The sequence below is a fragment of the Nicotiana tabacum genome, chromosome 16 (assembly GCF_000715075.1).
Source record: "Nicotiana tabacum cultivar K326 chromosome 16, ASM71507v2, whole genome shotgun sequence".
NCBI lineage: Eukaryota > Viridiplantae > Streptophyta > Magnoliopsida > Solanales > Solanaceae > Nicotiana > Nicotiana tabacum.
The window spans coordinates 103,871,592-103,886,220 of NC_134095.1; positions in this window are offsets into that span (position 1 = coordinate 103,871,592).

Consider the following 14,629-nt stretch of genomic DNA (forward strand, 5'->3'; position numbering starts at 1 on the left):
CTTGTTGGTTCGATTGGACGGGGTCTTGGGGGGTCGAGTTATTTTTGGACAACCTAGAGCATTTTGGAAAGTTGCATATTTTGTTGGTGTCAAGTCTTCATCACAAAAGTAGGGATTAGGGTCACGATTGCGAAGTGTAATTGAACTTGGGGAGGTTCTTTCATCGCATTCCTGACAGGGAAGTTGTATTCCGAGAGGGTAATTTGAAGTTAGATAGTTGTCATTATTCATGTTCGCAGTTAGTGTCCGCGTTCGTAGAGAAGCTGAGATCTGGGGGTCATTGGCCTACACATTCGTGAGGATCTGGGAACGTTAACGCAGGGTCAGGTTGGTTATTCATCTCATTCACGAAGTGGTGTCCAAAAACACGAAGGTTTATTTTGAGGCGGTCTATTTTTGTGCTCTGCGAGTGCAAGGCAGATGCTGCGTTTGCGGAGGGCACACATGGGGAGACCTTTTAAGAGATGAACTTCGAGACTTTTACCGATTTTATCATATTTTGAGATTGGGAGCTCGGATTGGAGAGATTTTTGAAGCGATTTCCACCCATTTAGATTGCGTAAGTGTTCTTTACTGAGATTTGATTATTATTCATGATTCTATATTTGAATTTGGCATTTGATTGGCACTAGTTGCTTGAGTTATTAGTGTTCGCTACATGCTATGTGTGGTGCACATGCGAGGGTTGAACCATGTGTGTGTACTGTGGTTTTATCCATGCTCGAGGTAGTACTTAGGCTAATTTATGCCACCAATTTACTATTAAGCTTATTGATATCATGCTTATTTTGTGTGTACCCCTTTGTGAGCTAATTGAATCATGTTAGAGGTTATGTGTCAGTTACTATCTTATTCAGACATGATAAATGTTATTTTTGTGGCGTAAACACCTAATTTGAGCTATGGCAGTACACTTCCCATATGACTACACCTTAGTATTTCACTTACATTAGTTCTATGAGTATGTGATTTGATATCCATTGTCTATGTACATGTATTCTTGTATATTCTATCTGTGGGATATGGATTGGATTGGTAGCACATTAGTAGTCCGTGCGGGTTTGAGATATGACAATTTGTGAGTGGTCCATGCGGCTGTTATATTTGGCACGTGAGCTATCTGTGTACCGTGTGGACAAGGATCCACTCCCCTAGGGTCACCCTCTCATGTTTCTCTTTTGATGGTGTACACACAGTGTGATAAAAACTAATCAGTGTTTGGTTATTGCAACTCTCCTCTATTTGCAAATACCTTGGATGTATACATGTTATATTCGCATATCTTCTATGTATACTAGATCTGGAATGTATACGTGCCTTGTTATGCATATCTTCTCTATATGTTGTTTGGTTTGTTTAGTAAGAGCACAGTACATATCTTCTCCATATTTCTACCTGTGCACATAAGATTTGATCATATATGCATAACTTCTCTATATGTTGGGTTGTTAACTGATACATGACTTGGCATATTATCTCTTTATGCACAAATGTGATTTTATATATGTTTTAATGATGGTACCGTTGTTGTGTACTTGTGAAATTAATGTAGTAAGCAGGTTATTAGTGAGTATCATTGGTGATTCTTGCCACTATTACCTCATCGAGGTTAGCAATGTTAATTTTTGAGTACATGGGGTCAGTTGTATTCATACTACGCTCTGTACTTAATTAAATAGATCTACGGGTTAGACCTAGTCGAGACTTGGCCATGATTGTTGTGACCTGCGGAGAGACGAGATAGAGTTGCTTTCTGACAGCAGTCCTTGATCTATCTTTTCGATTTAGTTATTGTTGTTGTTATTCAAACCATAATTCCATATCGTATTTTAAGACTTGTGTTGCTATTTTAGATCTCATGTGTCACGACCCGGCCTAGGGTCGCGATAGATAACCGACACTAAGTGCCAATCATCACTAAACTTGATTATAATCTACTAATAATAAATATAAATAAATTGAACTAGCATAAGCATAGCTGATAAGAACTTTACAATCTGCAAAGACGACAAGGCGAACACAAGATGACATATAAAAACATACTAACTGCACAGGTAAATATCTACAGGCCTCTAGGAATGATGAAGTGAATATGTACTGGATGGGACAGGGCCCCGCCAAATCCAAACTAGCTGACTGTATACATACCAAAGGTAAGTAACTCCGGGAGTAAGTGGAGTGACTCTAACAACTGGTGGATGGCCTACTGATATGGTTCAAGCGCTGATCAATCTGTACCTACGCGACATGAAATGCAATGCCCCGAAGGGACGTGAGTAGATATGTATAAAGTATGTAGGGTGGAAAGAATATGTAAAGTGTACTAAAGAATGACTGTAAGCTAGAAATATGAATATAAATTAAAAGCTAAACAACAGTCTGAACTAGCAACTGATCTGGAATTGAATAGAAGATTAAGCTGAAACTGTGTTGAAACTGAACTACTATCTGAACTGGTACCTGTGAGGTATTACGTGCTATACCCTCCAATCAGGTAACTATACATCTTAACTAGCCTCATGTATAGACATGCAATACAAATTGTAGCTATATACGCGTATATAACATGCCTGACTGGCGTTATGGGCTATATCCCCCAGCAGATAAATACATAATCAATAGGCCCGACTGGTATTATGGGCTATCTCCCCCTAACAGATAATAAATAGGCCTTGCTGGTATTATGAGATATACCCTCCCCAGTATAATCAATGTAAGCATGTATGAGACATAACACATGTTGCAGCATCATATGGACTCAAGAGATCATGAAGGAAAACATAAACAGAATCACAAATGTAATTTGATGCTCGTCGTCCATAAGTTGGACCATGGAGCATATCCCCATTTTAGGGATAAAATGAGTATGTAAATGAGATACTACTACTAATTAACTCATTAGGATCTTTGTAGAATCAATTTAGAACCAAAGGAACTCAAAATTTGTCCGATTCTTTGAATTTCCAACACTTTCTACTGAGTTTTTCCTATAGCTGGATTATCCCAAAAAAACAACAAGCATCACAATATATACGGAAATGAATACCTGGACAAGATGATAACATCAAACTAAAGGAGATCATGTTACCCACAATAGTGTCAAACGATCGACAAAACGAAATTATGAACATAATGTCGTCTCATAATAAATAAATTGTGACATGAAAGTCTAAAAATGATTTAGGAATAATCTAATCATCAACACATGATAATTAAGCTTATATAATATTAAATGAAGCTATTAGAATCATATAGGGATGAGGTTTACATAATAACATCAATGGAACAAAACAAACGGAAGATTGCATGGCATATGCCAAATGGGCGATTCACCCTTTTTCTTTTTGTTGTGTTTTGAAGTTGCAACCTAAACTAGTTTCTTCCATACTTCACATAATAATATACAAGGATGCAATAAATTCTGATATTTTCTCTTGAACAACTCTTAAAAGATCAAGAAGAAAGGATAGAACTATCTAAACTAAATCATGCCGAAAACGAAAGGAAAACCCTACATACCTCTTGTGTTCTTGCTTCCAAACCTTGTTCCCTTTAAACCACATCCTTCCTTATACTTGTATAGATAAAATACAAAGGTGAAAATCTTGCTTAGCCATGAAGCTCTTTCCAAAACTCGAAACGGCAAAGTATTGCCTATATCGGAACGATCACGTTGATGTGTTCGCTTCTTGATTTTAAGTTGCGGATTATGGACTTACGTCAAAACCCTAAAATACTTCTTGGATAGCTATGGAAGCTCTTCTTGGGCATGAATTTTCTGGAAAATGAGGAAAAGAAGACTAAGCCTTCTATTTATAGTAAGGTTGAAAAGTCAACCATATATGTGCTTCACCGGCCCTTCTTCCGGCGCTCATACCACTTTACTCGGATGTCGTATAAACTAACAGTCTAGAGATTTGGAAACTAAATTCGAAGACCTTCAATTTGGCATATAATATGTTCCCAAAAGACCTCATATAACACACGAAATGTATTGCTCAAAAATCTTCATTACAAGGCAAATCCTTAGTCAGTTTTTCCGCAACTTAAATTCGATTTTTCCCAAACTTTATATTCTATATCCAAACATCATATATAGTTATATTATTACTTAAAATCATTTAAATTATGCTTAGCAAGTAATTTATACAATATACGACATCACAAAAGTACGGGGTGCAATAACAATCTCCCCCCTTAAGAACATTCGTCTTTGAATGTGGACTAAGGTATACGGAAGCATTAAACAAAGATCTGTTACATACCTGGAGTAGTGAAGAGATGAAGATATCTGGCTGTCATATCCTTCTCAGCTTCCAAGGCATCTCTTCTACATTATTGCTCCGCGATAGCACTTTCACTGAAGGAATACCTTTCATCCTCAGCCGACGAACCTGCTGATCTAAAATAACAACATGTACCTCCTTATAAGTCAATTGCTCGGTGATCTGTACATCATCAACTGATATAACTCTAGAAGGATCTCCAACACACTTCTGAAGAATGGATACATGAAATACTTGATGTACCTCCTGATTTGAACCTGTTGGGACTCAACTTTATTGGCTATAAATAGAGAGGCTCAACCTCATTTTTCACCACCGAAATCTGAAAATCTCTCCCCTCTATCTTTTGCATTCTATAGTTGTTTTTCAAAGCAAAAATGTAAGCATTTTATGTGATTTGCTCCGCAATTTGAGTTCGCCGAAGTTCTGTGATTTGAAGTGCTGCTATCATAGAATAGTTATTCCGTTTTATCCTGGGAGGAATTAATCCGAAACGCTGGGCAACTGTGAGGAGATTAAGTTCCTTAAGGACACACAAGAAACTTGTGGCTTGAAATTTTCTGTTTTTGTTTTCTTAAACTAATGTCTTTTGATTCTCTGATTTTTAATACACAATACTAATAGAAACCTTAAGAACATAACTTTAATAAAATAAAGTAAGATTGTCACCTCTTTGTTCAACATTTATAAGAATCTATCAGATGAATTTATGGTCTGTTTTCATAAGAAGGAGCTTGAAACTATTCATTCCTGGTTATGTAACATCTAGGTAACTACTACTTTGTGACAATCTTGTACATTTTGGTTGTGAAATAGTTGTTATGTAAAGTAGGATTGGCTAATTCTTTTCCCTTACTCCTTGAAAGTCAGTTCATTTGAGGAACCAAACTTTCCTTTGACTTTTCTAATGAGCTTAGATCATCTAGTTAATATTTGCTGATTATTTATCTGGTTTGGCTTTTGTGCTCTGCAGGAGTGTTCTATTTGTGCATGCAAACCATAGAAAGGACTCATATGCCAAACAGATTGTGGAAAAGAGTTAAAGAGCCTAGAAATTATGAACAGGCTCTTGAAATCATCAATAAACATTTGGTAATGGAAGTAACTTCTTAATCATATACCTTTATATTATTGTTTTTCTAAAAAGGAGAACTACCCTCCCTCATTCTCTATCCCTTACTGGAATATTACAGATGTACTAGCCAAAGTTTCTTGTGCACAATACAAAGCAGCGATTAACTAAAATGACTCAGATGCGAATACGGATGAAAAAGCCCGCCTTAAAGATAAGGTTTGAACCTCCCTCAATCTCATGAATTTGGTTCTTGATCAAATTTGTTCCTAGAAACCTAAATCTATGCACTCTTGTTAGTTTATTTTTCTAAGAGTGTTTTCGGATTCTTTTTCACTATAACTAATCAACAGAATCAGAGATTGATGCTCGAGAATCACAGACTATATGATTAAGAAGTTCTATTTGTGCATGCAAACCATAGAAAGGACTCATATGCCAAACAGATTGTGGAAAAGAGTTAAAGAGCCTAGAAATTATGAACAGGCTCTTGAAATCATCAATAAACATTTGGTAATGGAAGTAACTTCTTAATCATATACCTTTATATTATTGTTTTTCTAAAAAGGAGAACTACCCTCCCTCATTCTCTATCCCTTACTGGAATATTACAGATGTACTAGCCAAAGTTTCTTGTGCACAATACAAAGCAGCGATTAACTAAAATGACTCAGATGCGAATACGGATGAAAAAGCCCGCCTTAAAGATAAGGTTTGAACCTCCCTCAATCTCATGAATTTGGTTCTTGATCAAATTTGTTCCTAGAAACCTAAATCTATGCACTCTTGTTAGTTTATTTTTCTAAGAGTGTTTTCGGATTCTTTTTCACTATAACTAGTCAACAGAATCAGAGATTGATGCTCGAGAATCACAGACTATATTTACACTACGGCCAACCTGCCTCCCATCTTTATTATCGCATCAACCTTCCTCAACAGCACTACCTAGACTAACGACTTCCTCCTGTGTTGTCTGTGACCTCACCATCCTCCTGTCCTCCCTATCCTTATAACTCCCTCCTCAACCACTTTTGTTTTTGTGCAGCAACTTCCTCCCTTGTAAGTTAATCTAGGGGTGGCAAATGGGCGGGTTGGGTTGAATTTAAACGGATTAAGATGGGTTAGGTCAAGATGTGTAAATTGAAAAATATTTTGTGGGGGTGGCAAATGGGCGGGTTGGGTTGAATTTAAACGGATTAAGATGGGTTAGGTCAAGATGTGTAAATTGAAAAATATTTGCGGGGGGGGGGGGGGGGGGGGGGGGGGGAAGAGAGGGATTGGGGTGGGTGGATGTTGCAGAAAAATAAAAAATTGCGCGAAAGGGGGTGGGGGTAGGGTGTAGGGTGGTGCAGAAAATAAAAAAAAATAGAAAACTAAAAATACAAAAAAAATGTAAAAAAAAATTTTGAGGGGGTTTGCGCCGGGAGGGTAGGGTGGGTGGGTGGTGCAGGAAAAAAAATAAAAAATTGAAAATACAACAAAAAACGAAAAGAAAAATTTTTTTTAAGTGGTTTTGCGCGGGGTAGGGTGTGTGGGTGGTGCAGAAAAATAAAAAAATAGAAAATTAAAAATACAAAAAAAAGTAGAAATTTTTTTTTGTGGGGGTTTGCGTGGAGAGGGGGTAGGGTGGGTGGGTGGTGCAGAAAAATAAAAGAACCGAAAATTGAAAATACAAAAAAAAAAAAGGTAAAATTGGGGTAACTAAATAAATTTCTAGATAAGTTGGGTTGAGATCCCTTTGTTTTGGGTGAATTTCATAGGTTGTATTTGGACTACTTAAATAGGTCAGAATGTGTTATAAAAAATAAGAGCAAACTTCATTTATGGCGAGTCGCTAGAAACTAATATCAGCCGCTGGCCACAAAATTGCAGTATGCATTTTATAGCCCAAAACTAATTAAAAGGCTAGTCACCGACCCAACTATCACGGAAGCACAATCCCATCCTTCATCTAGAAACCACTCTTCTCCAATTCCAACCCAAGTTCCAAAATAGAAATATGAAATCTAAGATAGAAATATTATACATACATAAAGCCAGGAGCGTTGGCACGACTCAGGAACTCCAAAATCACTGTTAAATCAAGACCAAACGATGCTTATTCTCCAATTGCAATGTGCTAGCAAATACCCAATACAGAACAGACCTCTTAGCACCAACCATAGAGGGCTTAATTTCGTGTTTCAATTTGAAGATTGCTAACCACCGTCACTATATAAATTGTATCACTTCTTCTGGTTTCTTCTTCTCTTACTATAACCCCAAAAAAATTAGAAATTCCAAACAAAAAAACCAAAAACAAAAAACAAAAAGGGGTAAAGAGCTAAGCAAACCTCGCCCATTGATGTTTTTGGATATGGACAGAGGTAGCTGATAAGCTTAAAGACATAAAGAGAGCGAGAGATTGAATTGTTTCTCTCTCTTTAAGTTTTTTTGTTGTTTTGTGTGTGTACTGTTTGGTGTTATTCTCAAGAAAGTTCAAAAGAGAAATGGTGAGCATGGGCTACAGAGAGATCAACGAGGCACTCACTAGTTTTTGTCCTGTAAAAAAAGCACAACTGGTGTGGCTTTTATATAGGTGACACGTGTGACGAACATATAATTTGTTGTTTCAGGTGGGTTTTTTTAATTTACGTGGCCTTAGGATTAATGTAAGTAATGCAGTTACGTTAAATTGGTGCAACCAGAAATTAATGTGCTTAGTAGATTGTATTTACATCAATGAAGTGTTCTGTTTTTCCTTATTTACGCTTATTTGTCTTGCCTGTGAATTAATTTCAGTTTTAATGAGGTAACGTGTTATTTGACGATTATTTCAATTACACAATTGTGTTTACTAATTGTGATCAATCACTACATAATATATATATATATATATATATATATATATATATATATATATATATATATATATATATATATATATATATATATATATAATAGACTGTCACTATACAAAAAATATACCAAATAAACTGTCACTATACAAAAAATATATAAAATAGATTGATACTATACAAAAAAATATACAAAATAGATGTCATTATACAAAATAGACTGTCGCTATACAAAAAATATACAAAATAGATGTAACTATACAAAATATATACAAAAATACATGATACACTCTAAATGCACGGTGTGCACACATTACACATACAAAATATGTATATAATTGATATACACTATGTTTACATATTAGAAAATACACATGTATATACAATTTTGATACATTGTTCAGACAGATTATATAGTCACGATACAAAATACACTTGGGGTAACAAATATATACACTTTAAATACACAAGCACATTAGAAATAGGCTCAATATACACTAAGGATACACTGTCGAACTTAGAATACAATATTTATACATTGCAAAATAATATATATACAAAACTATATATACTGCACTTCGCCTATCATTAAATCTAATATTAAATAGTATTGAAAAAAGTAAAAGTAAGAGAGAGGAAAAAAGGTGTTAGAATTAAAAGAATTGAAGAAAATAAGTAAAAAAAATATAGAAAGAGTAAAAAGTCAAGTGTGATGCGTAAGAAAGAGAAAACAATTTGGTGTTGTGAAGGAAAAATATCTAAGGAAGATAAAAAGTAAGAAAGAGAAACAATTTGGTGTTGGGAAGGAAAAATATATAGGGAAGATAAAAAAGCTAGTACCAAAATTTACTTTTGTCTTTTGTCTTTTTGTCTGTTGGTTTTATTCGATGGGCTACAATTTGATATTAGTTTTATTCGATTGGACATTTCGGGTTACGTGTAAAACTTTGGGCTAATACTTTTTTTCAACGGCCATACAAGGTAGTTTTCTCAAAAAATAATGGGTTAACTTGGATTCACCCCAAATTGACCCATGAGCTAAAATATTTGTAGTTCAACCCATTAATCTTTGGGCGGGTTGGATGGGCTTGGGCACAAATTGCCACCCTAGGTTAATCTATGACAAGATTAAGAGTTGGTAATGTAAAAATTGCACGGGGCGCCCTATTTGATCGTCCCCATTTAACCTATACCCATGTTTTAAAAAAAATTAACTTGTACCCACTTTTTAAACAACTTCAACCCCCTTTTCTCCTCCTCCTTCTCCTCCTTCGTTTTCTTCTTCTTCTTCTTTCTTCTACTGTTGTTGGTGCTTCTATGAAACTTCAGTTTATGAGATGATTTTCATAAATATGTTTATCAGATTATTTAAAAATAAATTATAAATAATTGTGTAAGTTAGTAGACAATAATGTGTGAATATTTTCACGTACGTAAGTTAATAGACAATGATAATTCTGTTCTTTTCACATTTATTGTTTTCAAAATTTATGATTTAGATACTGTTGGCAATCTGATTATTTATCTAGTATGTTAGAAAACCTTTTCAAAAACTTCAGCTTATATAGTGCTGAAGTTTTTACAAATGAACTAAATAACTTCAACATCTTCTGCTGAAGTTTTTGAAAAAGCTTTATGACAAAACTAATGAATCCAGAACAAGAAAAACTTCAGTTTGTGATGAACCAAAAGGTCATCATTTGTTTTAGAAATGAATTATGCATTCCAGGTCTTAGAAACCTCTTTCAGCATCACCTCGATTTGCGTGCATAGTCCGGGCACGTAGCCGGATAGACATTATGTGAAAATTTGTGAAAAATGATGAATTTTGATTGTAAAATGAATTAATTTGACTACGGTCAACATTTTTGGTAAACAGACCTGGACCCATGATTTGACGGTCACGGGGGGTCCATAGGAAAATATGAGACTTGGGCGTATGCCCAAAATTGAATTCCGAGGTCCCAAGCCCGAGAAATGAATTTTTGAAAGAAATTGTTTTGCTGAATTAATTATGATTTTTGAAAGAGAAATGTGTTTGAAACCATTGGTATCGGGCCCGTATTTTGGTACCGGAGCCCAGTACAGGTCTTATATATGATTTGAGTCAAGCCTGTTAAAATTGATAAGAAGTGGATTTGAAATGACGGGAATCCGACCTTATTTGAGAAATTTGGCAAGTTTGAAGTTCTTAAGAAATTTCATGATTTTGATGCAAAATTCATAGTTGTTGATGTTATTTTAGTTATTTGAATGCGCAAGCAAGTCCGTATGATATTTTTAGGTTGGTGTGCATGTTTAGCTTGGAGCCCCTAGGGCTCGGGTGAGTTTTGGATAGCCACAGAGTGAAATTTTAACTTAGGGAATTGCTGGTATGCTATAGGCCTGCAGGCTTCGCAGCGAAGCCTGTCTCGCAAATGCGAGCAATGTGTCGCAAATGCGAGATGTGGCATGGACTGCCTTCTTCGCAAATGCGAACTTCGAAGAAGTTTGGGTTCACAATTGCGAACCCTGGTTGCAATTCCCATATTTACAACCTGCAATCTTATAACTTAGCTGAAAATCTTTTATTTTTCACAATCTTTCAAAACCAAATACTCTTGGGCGATTTTTCAAAGACAACTCTTCTTCCAAATCGATTGTAAGTCAATTTTAACTTATTTTCTTCAATCATTAACATCGTTTTACATGATTTTAACTCAAAATCGATAATTTTCATGGGGGAAATTGGGTGTTTTGGGTAGAACCTAGGTTTTTCAAAAAGTGGGGATTTGGACCTCGATTTGAGGTCCGATTTCAAAACAAATTATATATTTGGGTTCGTGGGGGAATGGGTAATCGAATTTTGACCATGTGGGCCTAGGGGCAATTTTTGAATTTTTGGGTAAAACTTTGGAAAACATATTTTCATGCATTGGAGTTGATTCATTTAGCGTTTATTGATGTAATTAAGTAACTTGTGGCTAGATACGAGCGAATTGGTGGTGGAATCACGAGGTAAAGCGATAGCAGAGGCTTGAATTGTGTTCGTGGCATCGAGGTAAGTGTTTGGTCTAACCTTAGCTTGAGGGATTAGGAGTCGTGTCTTATTTGCTATGTGCTAATTGTGGAGTACGACGTATAGGGATGGTGACGAGCATCTATACGTCGGTGTCAAGCATGCCCGTGAGTCTTGTATTGTAATTGTTATGACTCCGTTGTGATTTATTGTGTTTCACATGTTATTATCATTATTGTTCCCTTGCCGGGATGTTATTATCATTACTGTTCCCATACCCGGATATTATTATCATTATTGTTACCTTGTCAGGATGTTATTGTGATGACCCGGTCAGTCGTCCCATGAGTTACCGCTCCGTTTTCCCATTTCTACTTCTTTATGCTTCGTTATCCGTGTTTTATGTGGTCGAGTTGATGGTTTGCGTTTGGTGTGGTTTTGGTAAGAAATGAGACGCTTAGTCTCTTTTAAGAAGGATTAAGTTGGAAAAGTCAACCGGATGTTGACTTATGTGTTAGAAGGTTCGAAAGTGAGTTCCGATGGTTCGGTTAGCTTCGAGAGGTGATTTGTGACTTAGGAGCGTGATCGGAATGGATTTTGGAGTTGTAGAGAAGATTTAGGCTTAAATTGGCGAAGTTGATATTTTGGCGGTTCCGGTTGATAGGCGAGATTTTGATATAGGGGTCGGAATGGAATTCCGAGAGGGACAGTAGCTTTGTTGTGTCATTTGGGATGTGTGTGCAAAATTTTAGGTCATTCGAACGAGATTTCATAGACTTTTTGATCGAAAGCATAATTTAAGAGTTCTTGGAGTTCTTAGGCTTGAATCCCCTGTTAAATTGGTGATTTGATGTTGTTGTGAGCGTCCCGAGGTTTTGAACAAGTTTGAACGATGTCATGGGATGTGTTGGTACAATTGGTTTGAAGTTCCGGGAGTTTCGGGTAGGTTCCGAGATGTTTTAGGCCGAAAAGCATAGCTGTAGCAGGTCCAGAAGGGTTGCAGGCCTCGAAACTCACCCGCGCGGACCGCACAAAAAGGAGTATGGCCGCGGTATGTGCGGCGCGGACCGCACAAAATGAAGTGCGGTCGCGGTGGTTTTGTGCGGACCGCGGAGCTTTTGCGCGGACCGCGGTGGCTGAAATCTGAGGAGTACTCTATAAATACGAGGTTTTGGGATTTATTTAATATTTTGACCTAGAGAGCTTGGATTTTGGAAATTTTTTGAAGGTTTTTCAAGAAATCCATCGGGGTAAGTGATTTAAACTCAGATTTGGCTAGAATACATAAATTTATCACTGAATTCATCATTTAATTCGTGATATGGGATGGAATTTGAGAAAAAAATTGTGAAACCTTTCAAAAATATAAAATGATGATTTGAAGGACCTAATGGTATCGGAATTGGATAATTTTGGTATGGTTAGACTCGTGAGGGTATGAGGATTCTGAAAATATAAATTTTACCCGATTTTGAGATGTGGGCCCGGGGCTCGGGTTTTGCTAATTTCGGGATTTTTGGTATTTTTTGAATGTTTTCGCTTGGGCTTTGTTCCCTTAGCATATTCTGATGTATTCGTGCTGATTTTGGATAGATTTGACGCTCGTGAAGACCGATCTGAGGGGCAAAGGCATCATGAGCTAGAGATTTAGCCGGTTCGAGGTGAGTAATGATTGTAAATGATGTCCTGAGGGTTCAAAAACCCCGGATTGCACATCGTAGTTCTATATTGAGGCTAGATACGCACCGGATGATGAGCGTGGGGTATTTTACTACTGGGGATTGTAAATCAGTCCGTCCCGATTGATGATTTTATTGCGTATTTGACTGAAATTCATTTGATATCAACATGATTTGGGCTGATTGCCATATTTGGGCTTCGTGCCAACTATTTGAACCCTTCGGGAATTTTTATCACTGTTTCCTCACTGCTTGACTTATTATTTGAACTCAGTCCTATTGATATCTACTATTTTACAAACTCAGCCACTTTTACTCAGATTTGAAACTTAAATGATATTTCTACATCATGTTTTGGGCTGAGAACTACTGTTTTACTAATGTCCAAGGGGCTTGTGATGATTTTTGGACTGAGTGAGGCTGAGGGCCATATATGAGGATATGATGAGTGATATGCGGCCGAGGGCCTGAGATACTTTATATGCCACGAGGTGGCTTGAGTGATGTGAGGCTGAGTGCCGAGTGATGTGAGGCCGAGTTCCGAGTGATGATGCCACGAGGTGGCTTGATATAGCGCTTGGCTCTTAAGGGGCCCCTCCGGAGTCTGCACACCCACAGTGAGCGCGAGTATCCATTATGTACTGAGAGTGAGCCCGAGGGGCTGATACTGTTCTGAGTGATTGATACTGAGCCCGAGGGGCTGATACTGTACTGAGAGTGAGTCCGAGGGCTGATACTGTTCTGAGTGATTGATACTGTGCCCGAGGGGCAGATTCTACTTGTTATTTACCTGTTAAATTACCTATTTTACTTGTTTTAAAAAGGAATATCATTTGATTTCTTTACTGATTTACTGCTTTAAGTGATTTTACTACTTGATGTGGAATTGATTTGTGCCTTTATGTGTTTTCATACTTTCAGCCATTATTTATAATTATTACTCACTGAGTCGGAGTACTCACATTACTCCCTGCACCATGTGTGCAGATTCAGGCATCGCAGAGTTCGCTTCTGAGTGCGGATTTTCCCATTTCAGGCAGCTACGAGGTAGCTGTTGGCGTTCGCAGCCCTGTGCCTCCCTTATCTTATCATTTTCATGTTTTTAGAACTATTGTATCGGCATTAGTGTTCAGTAGACTTATATCCGGATTTCTTAGTTGCTCAAGACTTGTGACACCCCAGTTTGGGCTGTGTCGGGATGGTTTCCACTGTTGTTATCGTTAAATTTTCGCAATCTATGAATATTATATTATGTTTATTACTATTTATGATATTTAATTTCTTAAAGAGGTGTTCCATTTTGGTCTGGCTGGCCTTGTTTTCACGAGAGGCTCCATCACGATCGGGTTCGGGAATTGGGTCGTGACAAGTTGGTATCAGAGCCTACGTTATATAGGTCTCATGAGTCATGAGTGGGTTTAGTAGAGTCTCGCGGATCGATACGGAGACGTCTGTATTTATCCTCGAGAGGCTGTAGAATCTTTTTAGAAAAAACTTCATATTCTTGGAACTCATGTCGTGCGAACTCGTTGGTCCGAGTACTAAAGTTCTGTTATTCCATTCTCTCATAGATAGTGAGGACGCGAGCTACCGGACGAGGTGGACGACCACCAGTGCCACCCACTGAGGCCACCAGAGGCCGTGGACGCGGTCGTGGTCGCGGCAGAGGCAGAGCAGCAAGGGCAACATCTGTAGATCCACCAGCTGCTCTAGATCCGGATCAGGCTCCAGCTATGGATGCTCCAGCAGCACCAGTT